At 39.5% G+C, this 14,139-nt stretch overlaps 1 non-coding gene across 1 annotated transcript; it reads left to right on the plus strand.

Annotated features, from left to right (window-relative positions):
* The first annotated feature begins 3,458 nt into the window (after positions 1-3,458).
* On the plus strand, positions 3,459-3,530 carry trnam-cau. The gene has a single exon. It is a non-coding gene; the product is annotated as a tRNA-Met (tRNA).
* The last annotated feature ends 10,609 nt before the right edge of the window (positions 3,531-14,139 follow it).

Here is a 14,139-nt window from a genome sequence, read left to right on the forward strand (position 1 = left end):
TGATAAAAATGATTCGATGGTCTACAAATCTGTTCAAAGAATGTATACCTCTAAAAAGGCTATTGTAAACAGCTTTTTGTGTTCAATGTGTAAATTCATGCCAGGAGTTTAAAAAATGTTATAAATGTTAGGAAAAATGCATTGAAAACAAAGATCCTTTAAAATGCAAAAACATGTTTTTATTGTATAACTGCATAGAATTGTATAATAACAGAAAATGAAAACATACATACAATAAATACTAACAATTGTCTTACCTTAAATAAAAACTTTTTTACAATTTAATACATGGACCACGTCGGTTGTCTTCTTTTAAGAAGGGGTTCATCAGGGTTTATATTTTTACATTCTTGCAAGAGTTTACGGTTTTGGGAATTGGGTACAACAGAATTAGGCACATTTATACAAGACAGCCCCTTTAGGAAAGCTCCCCATCCCAAGGGTCTTCGGTGTGCTGATACATTACTAAAACCTGTAATGCTTTTGATTAAATCAACCATGTGTGATCCTTGCACAGTATTACCCTTTAAAATAAATTCCCCTTTATCATTCCATGTTGTAATACTAGAGTTCTGGCCCATCGCCTGTAAAATAAATTCAGCATTCCTCTTAGACCTATGGAGGACACTCCTCATTACATAATCCTTAACCTGTGATCCTTCTTCTGGAACAGGGTATACAACTGGTTCATTAGGAGGAACCATCAAAGTTAAAGTATTAGCCTCTTTTTCATCTTGTTTAAGCACGGTAAGATATCTCTGTAAAATGACAGCGTATAATTTACTTTTTTCATAATCGCTGATGTCTGTTCTGAGTAGAATGTTTTTCATTTCCGAGTCAAGACGACTTTCCACAGCCTTTCTAATGGGCTCTGTAGGGTCGCAAAATGAAGTGCAGAGATGATCAGAGACAATCGATCACACCGATCGTTGCATCAAAGGTTTATTGCAGTGGTCATCAAAATACAGAGCGCTCCGGAGAATAACAGTCACTTCATCAGTAACTAGTGTATTCTGCCGGGGTAAAGCACATACATGGTTTATATAGTTTCCACATAAAATTCCCTGCTCCTATCAGGATTTGTCACGCAGCAGACAATTCATCCATCCCTACCCCCTAAACTCATATACTAGAATTTATGACCTAGCAAGCAAGCAGGCATTGCCCTTCTTCTACCATCCCCCCACTGCCCCTGGACATCTGACCCAACCTAATGGTGTACTGAAACATTCCACCCTTCCCCCCTTCTTTCACAAATTCCTTACGAAACATTGTAAAACCGCACCCAAATGATCGTTGGTTGATACTGCTATCCTGTTCGGTTCCTTCAGTCCCCCCTTATGGTCCATGACCATAGGTCAGATAGACCATAGGATTTGATCTTCAGGTCCCTGCCAGAGGTTACTAGCACTTGTTGGGGACCTAATGTCTTAAACGCTCAAAGCATTTTGGTAGATGGGTGCAGGTCTCAGGGGTTGATGTTGCAGATGTCTGCGCTCTTGTTGGTGCGCATGTTCCTCCGCATTCTCCAGAATAGGATGAGTACAATAATCAGGAACACAAATGATCCTAAGGATGCAATCCTACCCGAGATGTTCCACCACCCCAACCAGTCAGGTCCACCTTTACCAAACTCCCAATCTTTACCAGATGTCCGGGACAGATTTATTTTAGCCAAATCAGTAGCCATATTAGCATGTACCTCAGCTAACACTGCTTCATGCTGAATTTCAGTTAAAGCCCTGGTTATTTTCTTATTTGTTTGATATGAGGGTTTATGGTCTGTTATGTGCAAAAATGCCTGAGCTTGCTGGTCCTGATACTTAATCAGCTGAGAGGGTGAGGGATGTATAACATGGCTGCCTAAAGTCATAGTATAATTTACATATGAGCAATAACTAAATGTAGGAGCTTTGATAGGAACCTCCATAGAGTATAAGTTTTTAAACACTTTGAATGAATTGTCTTCATTAACCTGTGAGGGGGGCATTTTAATACTGTGATGGTATGAGTTATTATAAGCCTGGACCATTTCTTGTAGCTTATCTATATATTTACGAGTGTTGAAGGCTGTAAAATATTTCCACATTTTTGTTTTAAGAGTCCTATTAAACCTTTCGACAACAGAGGCTTTTAATTCACTACCCGTTGTAAAATGATTGTATTTTTTTTAGCAAGTTTTGAAATTCTCTGTTTAAAAATTCTTTCCCTTTATCAGTTTGCAGTTTTTTAGGCATCCGTCCTTGACCCAATATCTTCTTGAAAGCATTTGTTACAGCCTTAGACGTTTTATTTTTCAAAGGCAGGACCCAGGAGAATTTGGACAAAATATCAACACATGTTAACATAAATTTGTAGCCCCCATTTTCTTTTGACAAACTAGTCATATCCACTAAATCAGCTTGCCACTGGTAATCAATATCAGAAGCATAAACTCTATTTCTTTTAAAGTTGATTCTGGAGGGTTTGTGCAAAGTATATGTATCTTGTTCGGATAACCATGATGTTAACAGGGGCCCTTCCACCTTAAAACTGCCATTAGCCAGGGCCCTTTGAAGGGCTTGAGTCCCCCAAAACTCCCAGGACTTGAAGGATCATAATATATTTTTTTCATGAGATTATGAGCCATTCCCTCAGAAAAAGTATAACAAATGCAATTTTTAATCTGCTCAAAATGTTTTTATACACAGTTTATCAATCAACACAGAACTCTTTACAAGTTTTATAAAGTTCACACATAAAAGGGGGTTTACAGTCATTAAACATGATACAGTGTCTTGTACAATCTGTGGTATATCGGTCTGTAAGCCACAGTCAATCTGGTAAAGACATACTTCAGATACATAGACATACAAAACAATTATATGCACACAGTTATAGGGTTCTATTTCATTAAACATGTGAGGAATCATTCTCTTTAGGAACTCATTTAAGGTATTATTACATAGCACAGATTTTGAAAGCATTACAATCCATTCTTCAGCATCAACAGTGTCATGTATTAACTCTGTAACTCTTTTTAGGTTGTTGTACATCTTTACATTTACTGAGAGGCTATTTTGAAAGAGGCTTTTACATGATACTTTTTCAGCAATCAACTCGGAAAGCAGTCCTTCCATGGCATTGTGCTTTAAAAGTAAATAAAGAAAACAATACTGATTTGCTTTTAGAGTATTCATTATTTGAAACGTGGGCAAAACTGATATTTCATTACAAACACGTTAGAAATGCAAGCAAACCTCAAGCTTCATGCTACGTCTCGCATGCCAAGCGAGCTCGCTACCATTCAAGCTAATTCCCCTGCAAGTGTGTTATTTATCATTACATATTTGGGAGAAAAGAAAACGGTTCCTCTTATTTGCAACATTTCCAAAGTTCATCCCCGCCACTGCCGTGTTGCTGGTAAAACGATAAATTAAGTTTTTTTTTTCTTCTTCTGCTTGACAGTTCAAAAATGTAGCAGAGTGGCGCAGCGGAAGCGTGCTGGGCCCATAACCCAGAGGTCGATGGATCGAAACCATCCTCTGCTAGTTTGTTTTTCTTGTGTTGACAGAGTTTTTTTCCTAAAAGATTAACTGAGACAATACACTGTATTATATTCGCAATCAACGAAATACTGGGCATGCTGAAATATAAGCACGTTGCTAAAGTCATCCACTGGAATTGACAATCGAAACTGGTTAGTAAACTGCCTGTGATCAGACTGAGCAGAAAAGTTGTATACTTTGCATGATATATTTGTGAGAAAATAAAACGGTTCACCTCTGATTTGCAAAGTTTCCAAAGTTCAGGAAACTTACAGGTCAAGGGAAACAGCCAACTCAATGCGTGTGTAACGCCCCTCCCACTCCTGTTAGTGTTTTTAGTACACAACAACTCACTCACAGTAAGTGACCAGGCCTGGGTTCCCAATACTTATTTAAATTATAATTTGTCTGTTAGAGATATATGTGTACTGTTTCTTAATGCGGTGCCTCCACCTATTTAAGGGACATCTAAATACACATGCACCCCTTAATAGGAATTATTATCATTAATAACATAAACACACAATCAATAGAAAAAGGCTATGTATTAAAATAAATAACATATAACCAATATTACAAATAATATATTTACTCAAATAATATGCATTGCTATACAAACTAATTAAACAATTTCACAACAGCGGGCAGGCACACACACACACACACACACACACACACACACTCACGTGTACTGAACACGTGCACTAATATAACAGAAATATCGCGTTGCAGGCCTGAACCGTCGTTCGGGTACCTAGTGGCAATAATAAAAAAAAAAAAAATGCCCCTTCACTTATTTATGTCAAATAAGCAACATAATTATACCAGCAACACAGTTCCGTTTCTTGCTTCCAAGGTCAGTTCGTAGAAGGACACAATAAACACAACAACAGCTGAAAAATCTTCTTTTCCAGCGTGGCCAGAGGTACTCGGGGCTTTCTCCTGGTCACCCCGAGTGCTATCTGGGTCTCAGCAGCAGTTCCAGGCGCCAGCAGAAAAGTAAATTAATAACAAACAAAAAGACTATACCATAAAATGGTGACTGTCTACAGCAAATGTTTGGTTTACTGAAATATATTAGCCTCTTATACTCTGCTAGTAAAGTACAAAATATATCGTTCAGATAATATTTCTTTTACTATAAAACTTTTCTTTCACTCCCTCACGTTGCGTCTGTTCCTTCGCACTCTGTCGAACCTTCTCTCTCTCGCTCTCCCGCACAAACCCAATCAACATGCTAAGTCCCACCACCAAATTCCACTACCTGTTGGCTAATTGGTTCAGAGGAAAAATCTGTCCAATGGAATTGTGTTGAGGTGTAGCAGCTAGTAAATGTGATTCTGGTGCATTCTAACTATGTTACAAGAAATACAACATTTTTATTTAAAGGAATAGCGCAAATTTGCAGCAGCGCTACACGTGTGCACCCTGCATTTCTATATACATGTAATAGACCAGCGAGTCGACTGCTACCAGTATCTTGGTACAACGAGCTTCCAAAGAAGTGTAGACCTAGTTGTTCTGTTTTGAGGAATCAGCGTCTCCTTGCTGTGTACCTGTTAGGGATTGTCTGATTCCTTTTCCTACGGCTAGCATTTCTATGGGCATCGAAAGGTGGTGGCTATAGATGAGTAATCTGGTTTAGATGGGATTTCGTTTCGATATATTTAGAATGAATGCATTAACCTACATACATACAAATAAGGCGTGTTGTTTTGCAAAGGGCTGCATGCAATGTCTGCTCAGAGGAGCAGTCCCAGCACTGAGGTGACACGGGGGTTTTGACCTGCTCTGTTCCCGACCTGGGCCGATTCAGCCCTGTAGCTACTCCTCATTGTTCTGTGGTTTCTAACACGGAGTGCCCAGCTGACTGTGCAAACACGAGCTTCTCGGTAGTTGGCTGTGATCGTATAGTGGTTAATACTTTCCGTTGTGGCGCAACAACCCAGGTTTGAATCCGGGTCACGGCAGGTGACATCCTCATACTGCAGAGAATCTTGGTGGCATGCACCTTTATGAAAGAGACTAGAATACAGTAATTGCTTCATCGCGTGAGTACAGTCATGATGCACGTCATGCTGTCTTTGAAAGAATAACATCATTATTATTATTGATCATTATAAAAAAAAAAATCAATCTCCCAGTTAGGGAATTGAAACCTGGTCTCCTGCGTGATATGCAAGGATACTGACCTCTATACTGACGAGGAGATCTTCTGACAGTGGTTTTCTTCTTCTGATTGTTAATTCACATGTGTAGCAGAGTTGTGCAGCAGAAGTGTGCTGGGCCCATAACACAGAGGTCGATGGATCGAAACCTTCCTCTGCTAGCTTGTTTTTCTTGTGTTGGCAGAGTAGCTTTTCTAAAAGATTAACTGAGGCAAGACGTCGTTATATATTCACAATCAACGAAATACTGGACATACTGAATTGTAAGCACGTTGCTGGACACATTCAAATCAAAACATGTTAAAAAGTGGAAGAGAAACAGAAAGGCTTAACGAGCGCTCTACCTTTTGAGTTAATTCCCCTGCAAGCGCGTCTTCTATTCTCACAGGTTATATCACAGCTTGATACGAGAGTTCAATTGTCAATGCTGATTTGCTTTTGAAGAGGAAATTTATTTAATTCTGATGAACTTTAAATCTTGTGTGTTACTGTGCACCCTGCATTTTTATATACATTTAATTGAACACGAGGTGCCTTTGAGATTGTAGAAGCAGTGATTGCATCAGCTGCATCTGGCCCTTTGGGCTTGTGAACAACAGTGTTCCCCCATCCCCAGGACACCAACTTTGACAACTCTGATACTGTCTCTGTTCTGATTCTATCTTGTGCTGTGATAACGCAGGATTGACTGAGACAGGAGTGAAGTTACACCACAGTCGAAACCACATCAGATCAAAGGATTTACACCCTGGCCCCAGGAAAGAGCTGCCCAGGACAGTTGGTTCTGGTAGGCTCCAGCACAGCTGGAACCTCATGTAATGAACAAAAGGCCTCATCACAAACTTCTGTGACATTCCAGTTAGAGACATACCCTATCTTGTAACACTCTGTATAAAACGACCTAATGTAACTCTTCTTTCTACCACAGTCTCTTGTAGACTCTTCACTTGTATACATTAATTAAAATATCTAGAGCTGATAGTAAGCCTGAATCCTGAGTCTCTTTGGATAGCGGAGAATAAATCCACTACACTTTTATAATGTTCATTATTTGAAACGTGGGCATAAAAACAACTGCGGTGGGCATGAATCATCTCAGGTCAATAACTTAGAAAGCATCTATGGGTTAATGTACCAACAAAAATAAACACAATGTTATTTATGTAACTCGAATGTTCTGGTTTAACACTTGAGCTGCACATTTAAAATGCTGTGCGTGTCTTGTGCAGTATCGAATCCAGCCAGAATAAGCACATTGTTTTGAAGCGAATATTTCCAAAATCTAAATTGGATTAAAGTAGAAAGCTGACATTTATATCATGCAGTCAAAAATGAATTTTAGCAAAAGTCTTCCATGTTAGTGTTTAGTGCGGTCGTCTGTTCATGTTAATCAGCTGCCAGGCAGCTTGTTGATGGGCTCTCGCTGTATGATATGAACACACTCAGTAGGTCTGGAGTAAGGAATCCAATTTCAGACACTTCACAGTCCAGGACTCAGGGATGATTATTATTATTATTATTATTATTATTATTATTATTATTATTATTATTATTATTATTATTTATTATTGCTGTTTAAATCTGCGATTCCATTTTTGTAATAATAATAATATATAATAATAATAATAATAATAATAATAATACCGTGCTTCGGTTTTATTAGCCTAATAATTAGCGGCGTACATGTGCAGGCTAATGCAATTAATTACTCGACAAAGGAGTTCTTCAACGAATTAGTCAAAAAACACATCAAGTAAAGATCACACAGTCGTGTCGCTTTAAATCAACCTTTGTTTAGCCTGGTAAGGCTGGCGTCTGTGCCCCTGGCGCCATCTGCTGGCAGTTTGCATCCTCATTTAACACCAATTGCATCTGCTTTACATCTAAAATAGAGCACAGGCCTACAGACAATTCTGGTTCAACAGCGCTTCCTCTGTATTCTACCTGGAACAAGCTAACGTCACCTTCATCTGGGTCTCTCTCCTGGGTTTCTCCCCCCACAGGATAACGGGACAGTGCGTCTGCAGCTCTATTACTCTTACCGGGTCTGTACTTTACAGTGAAGTCAAACAGAGCTAATTGAGCTACCCACCGCTGCTCTATAGCCCCCAGCTTAGCGGTTTGCAGATGGCATAACGGGTTGTTGTCCGTTAACACAACAAACTTAGACCCTATCAGGTAACTCCTAAATTTCTCTGACACTGCCCATTTAAGAGCTAGCAACTCCAACTCCATGCTACTGTAATTACAGTCATTTCACTCTGCTGGTCTTAACCTCCGACTAGCATAAGCTACTACCCGGCGCCCACCCTCCTGTTCCTGCGAGACTATTGCACCTAATCCTTGGTGACTGGCATCAGTCTCCACTACAAAAGACCTATTATAGTCAGCAAAACCTAACACTGGGGCTTTTGGCAAATGCTGCTTCAATTCCATGAAGGCTCATTTACAGTCTGCTCTCCACAGCTCTCCAAACACCTTGGGCTCAAGCTTAACAGCACCCTGACTATTGCAAACGTGCACCAAGTCATGCAATGGTCCTGCAATCTTTGCAAAGTTATAAATAATCCTCCTATAATAACTAGCAAACCCTAGAAATGACCTGAACCCTTTCACAGAATTCGGCGTTTCCCATCTTCCCACTGCCAACACATTTTCAGGGTCAGTAGAGACTCCTGCCGCTGAAACTAAATGACCCAAATATCTCACCTCAGTCTGCAGAAAATGGCATTTCTCTGGTTTCAGTTTCAATCCTGTCTCCCTTAATCTAGCCAATACAATATCCAATCGGTGCAGGTGCTCCTCCAATGATGTAGAATAAACCAATACATCATCTAAATAAACTAGCAGTATTTCAAAGATCAAATCACTCACAGTAGCTTGCATTAACCGCTGGAACGTAGCGGGAGCATTGCACAGACCAAATGGCATTCGGGTATATTCAAACAAACCAAACAGAGTCCTCATGGTCCTTATCATGCATCGTCGCTTGATGATATCCGCTAGCCAAATCCAGGGTCGAAAAGAACTGCGCCCCATACAGAGCATCAAAAGATTAATCTATTCTAGGAAGTGGGAACTCATCTCGCTTGGTTTTAGCATTTAACTTCCTGTAATCGACACACAGCCTCATTTTCCCATCTGTCTTCCTAACCAGTGCAATGGGCGACGCATATGCGCTAGAACTGTTCCGTATTATGCCCTTTTCTAATAGCTGTTTGATGTGGTTTTTTTACTTCCTGATATTGCAGGGGGTGGATCCGCCTGTATGGCTGAGCTACAGGGAAGTCATTGATTAACTTGATCTCATGCTTCACAGTATCACAGTATCCCAAATCCTCATCACTAACAGCAACATATTTCCTCAACAACTGTTCTAGACGTTGTTCGTGTTCCGGCGTCCCTCCTATCTTTACCTGCTCAATCATCGATTCAGTTCCCTTATCACCAACTGCACTGTTCTGATTACACACCATGATCTGATCTACATTGGCCAAAATCCTGTGAAATTGCACTTCACAAAGACTGTTTTCCATTGCGGTTACTGGTACTAATCTTCCTATTCTCGTTTTAGAAGGAAGCCACACATCGTATTTTGCCATATTCACTAACTGCACTGTGCACAAACCTGCTACGATTTCCACCAACATAGGGACAAATATCAAACCCCCCGGCAGTGGTGTGGACAATGGTTCTAGCAACATCAATTCTTTCCCCCTGTTCCCTGCAGAAACAGTCACTGATGCCAGCGACCCTGCCGGAATTCTGACACGCTGCTTAGTAACTATCTTCGCTATGATACATGCTGACAGCTCAGACTGCCACCGTACGCGCTGAAATGCCTCTTTCCATTCCACGTCAACCTTACTTTCCTTCTGTAATTCTGAGTCTGCCTGTAGAAGCAAACTACCCCCACCAGTCCTAGTGTTCGACTGCCCTTTGATTTAGCGGGTAGCCGGCTACATCTTTAACAACAAGAAACCCACAATTTGGTAAAACATTTCCCATGGCCTCAACATCTAACTCTAAGTAGCCCAAATAAGGGATTTCTAACCTGTTTGCTGCTGTCAGGCGAAGCCACCCTGCAGTCTGTAACAAATCAGTTCCATCCGACAGAAAATGTTCCCTGAAGAACGTCTCTGATACTGTACTAACCTGACTCTCAGTGTCTAACAGACACGGCACCAATACCTGACCAATCTTAATGTTAACTATAGGGCATGTCTCTACTGCTCGTTGTATGACCTGCTCCTTCATCGCTCCCGATCTGTTAGTGGAGCCAAATAATAGACCTGACGTATCTTTACTCTCTACTGTACTAGACACTGCATCTCCTGCTATCATAGCACTTTCAATCAAAGCTGATATTTTGTTTTGCTGGCTGCTGCGGGCAATCCTTAGCAATGTGACCCTCCTCCCTACAAAGAAAACAAATCGGTTTCCCATCATCTGTATATTTGGGACGCTCCTTTGCAGTTGACTGCACCCCCATACGACTGCTACCTAATGCTAAGCTCGTTACAGCCTCGGTCAGCTTCTCTAGTGCTTTGCCCTGGCTCTCCATTGCTTTCACCACGTCCTGAAGTGTTACTGTCCCTGCCTCTCTCTCTCTCATTGTCACCCCAGACACCTGAGAGTCAGTACAGACATCCACTACACTGGTCGCAACAGTTTTAGAAACAAAAGGTTTATCCTCCTCCTCAGCCCACAATGTTGCTTCCTCACGTACTTCTAAGAAGGTCATTTGAGGATTCTCCCTCACAATTCTTTTAAAAGCTTTTCTCAGGGACGTATCTCTGATCCCCTCTACAAACTGGTCATGTAAAACATTTTGTTCACAACGCTCTTCTGCCAAGCGTCTCTGTACACTACCAAAAAACAACTGTGAAAGTACATGTGAATACTCAGAGATAGATTTTCATTGAAAACTTTAGGTTTGCTAGGGTTTACAATGTCATGCTAAACAATACGGAAAATGTATGTTTTGATTAAGTTTACACTTACCTATCGTTTGTAGAAATTGTCTTTACAAAATTGTAAACTGTATATTCAACAACCTTAGGTTTGCAAAAGGTTTGCAGCTGTATGGGAAACCACTTGTAAAATGTAAGTTTACAGCATATTTACAAGAAACTTATGTAGAGTAAACCTGTATACTTTACACAGTATAGACTACATATGAAAAACTCGATACATTTGTCAACCTCAAGTTTACGCATTACATTGATTGTTCATCTGTGTGTGAAACATAGTTTACTGCATGCAAACCACTTGTACACACACACACATTGTGAGGTACCGTACAAGGTAAATAGACCTTGGTATTTGTGAACCTAATGTTTACAATATAGTTTACATGCTAAATTGAGTAAATATGGAGTTTGCTAGATTTTACAAAGACTACAGGATTACAAACCTTACATTTCATGCAGTGTATATCTTCATGTGTGTGTGTCAGCTTGCGGCTATGATTTTGCAGCTGATATTCACGTGGATTTTGTTTTCCAGCGCTGGAGTGCACCGTGATTGAGGGGCGCCTCAAGCAGATTGATGTCAGCGTGGGTGAGGTGGTTGGCGTGAACAGCAGAGACTCAATCTACATGCGCTACGGAAACAACTGGGTGCGGCTCCCGGGGCCCTCAAATACGTGTCCAGGACCAGGGTTGAGAACCACTGCTTTAAAAAGTCAATTTATAAACACATGGCACAATTGAACACGATCACTACATTACTTTTCATTATTTTTCTTGCATGGGTGGGATCACTGCTAGCAATCCAGTCGGCACAGAGTGGGTTCAGCTGAATATTTGCGGAAAGAGCAAACATGTTTCATACGACCTGGGTGTGCTGTGGGTCATCGGACAAGACGACTCAATCCAGGCTTGAAACTAAACTCACCAGAACAAGAAGAAAATAAATATGTTTCTTACCTCCTACGAGCTTGAAGTGGTGAAAATGAAAATGTAACTCATGTTAGTTTGGGTTATTTGAAAGTTCCTTCCTGTTCAAGCTCTGCCACCTTGTCGAATAAAGCAATTTAAAAAAGAAACTGAAGAAATTGCGGTCTGTAATAACTGTGGTTAATTGTAGACTGTAATAAGTAAAATTCATGCAATCACGTAGTCACATTACTATTTAACATTATGGAAAAAACTGCAATAATATTGCACTGCCATTGTGAGAACAGAACAATATAATTAGGGATTCTAGTTTTGGGTTTGTATTTTCCATCTTTCTCCCTCCCTTTAAACCTTAATTAATAGAGTTAAGCCTTAACTGCTTCATAGCAGATAAAGAGAAACACTGTTTAAATTAGCAGGGAGAGAACAGAACGAGCAGCACTACTAGAAACTAACTCACGCAGTGGAAGTTAATAAGCTGAATTTGGTAATAAGTTGCCAGAATGAAATGCAGGTTCAAATAGAATCAGGTGAGAACAATTCATGTTGTTTGTGAACTCAGTCAAGAGGGTAAAAATAAGCAACGTCTTCCTTTGGTAATTAGAGTTTGATTAAGAAAGTGAATCGGCTCAAAATATGTTTAAAGGGGCATCACGGGGTGATCAGAAATAAACGCCATAAACCAGATGCCCTAAATATAATGTTGTAGCAACACAGATTTGTAGCTAGATGTAAAACAATAAACGCTGTAAAGTAACATTCATGACAACATTATTTAATGTGTGGCAAAATTCCCCTGACAGGACGGGATTCACTATTTACAAAACTCACGTGACAATGCAAGCATTGGTAACACCCGGAGGATAAACAGCCAAGCGTACAGAAAGGCAAAACAAAAACAAACACAAAACTACAAATGAAAGGTTCTGTGAAAACATGCACTAATGATTTTATTCTATTGATCATTTTTCCTACAGTGCCATTCACGTGCAACTCTGCACAAACATTATGACAACAAGGTAAGCAACAACTAAAACGTGAGCAAGATTGGGTGGCACATTGACTTCTCGCCTTTATATTTAATATTCATGAATTATGGCGATTTGCTATGAGAATTACAATTTTTTATATAATTTAAAAAAAAAAAAAAAACTTGTTTAATATCGCCTTTAATAATTAATGGAGCGGTGATTACAGTCAATAGACAATCAGGAATGTAAACAGCGGAGGTCACGTGAAAGGCAATATACCGTATTCAGAAACATAATATTTAGCTCTTCAATAGTTCTAGAGACACATCCCTGATATCAATCTTAATGACAGACTTCACAGATGAAGACATTGTGGCTGTTACTTTTACATCATTTTCTAATGTGATCTTTGACAACGAATTGTCTCCAACAATACAGATATTGCTGTGCTTGGTTTGATTTTCTAAACCCATGTCATAAAGTAACTGCTGATTTAGAGGTGTTTTCCTATCATAGATCATCAAATTGAATTTCCTGTTGTGTTTCAATGACCAGAAAGGGTTAGAAAACATCAAGCAGATTGTCTTCCCATTGAAATCTTAGTTTAGGAGGCCTTCAACACCACATCACGAGTATGCGTATTTTGTAAAAAAACATGTTCCATTTTTTCCTGGTTCTATTGTCAGTGTTGGTGGACTTTGCATGACACCACCATGAACGTAAAACCTGTGAAAGAAAGAAATCTGTTTTCATTTTCCTTTCAAATTACCAGTACTAACTTATTATAGTGGCATCTATATTCATTCATTTTATTACAGAGTTTGGCACCATTGTACTGCAATGGTTTAGTATAGATTACTACAGTGCAGTCAAACCTTGTTTCTCACTTTTCAACAAACAATTGGCACCAACAAACATGTTAAACTCATAGTTTATCTCTAATGCAACAGTCCTTTTTGTAGTTTAGATACAACAATGAGCTGTTTTTTTCTCAGTTAAAGTGCAAAATGCACAGTTCACAAGCAGCTTCAGTTTTGAAAGTTGCAATGATGTGGAGGAATACATTTCTATTCTATTTGTATTAATTATTTTGCATTCGTTATTAAAGAAAATGAAGGTTACAGTTTGTTCGGCCTGCAATTTCCTCTTACAAAGGTATTCTACTTACTCAGGTGATTCTAGTATGAATTTGCTGTTGTTCCCGATCTACGGAAGCATATTGCTCGATCAGAAATTATCACGTAATTACGTAATAGTGATCATGATAGAGAATTAATACGTAATTATTATTTTTGTTTAATTATTATTGTATAGCAGCAATGCACTTCCCTAGATAACAAGTTCTAATTAGGGCATTTTTTAAATTTATTTTTTCTTCATTGGCACTAGGGTGCTTCTGTATAAATAGATGCACACACCAGTATACACTTCATATATTATGGCCGACCTAGACCCTCTCTGATTGACCATTTCAGTTAAGGTGTCTTCATGAAGACATTCTGTGACTGCTTCCTAAGCACAGAACTCCACCGATTTTAAATGGCAGCACTTCAAGGATTGTGATCCATTTCTC

Source organism: Polyodon spathula, unplaced genomic scaffold (genome assembly GCF_017654505.1).
Source record: "Polyodon spathula isolate WHYD16114869_AA unplaced genomic scaffold, ASM1765450v1 scaffolds_2988, whole genome shotgun sequence".
NCBI lineage: Eukaryota > Metazoa > Chordata > Actinopteri > Acipenseriformes > Polyodontidae > Polyodon > Polyodon spathula.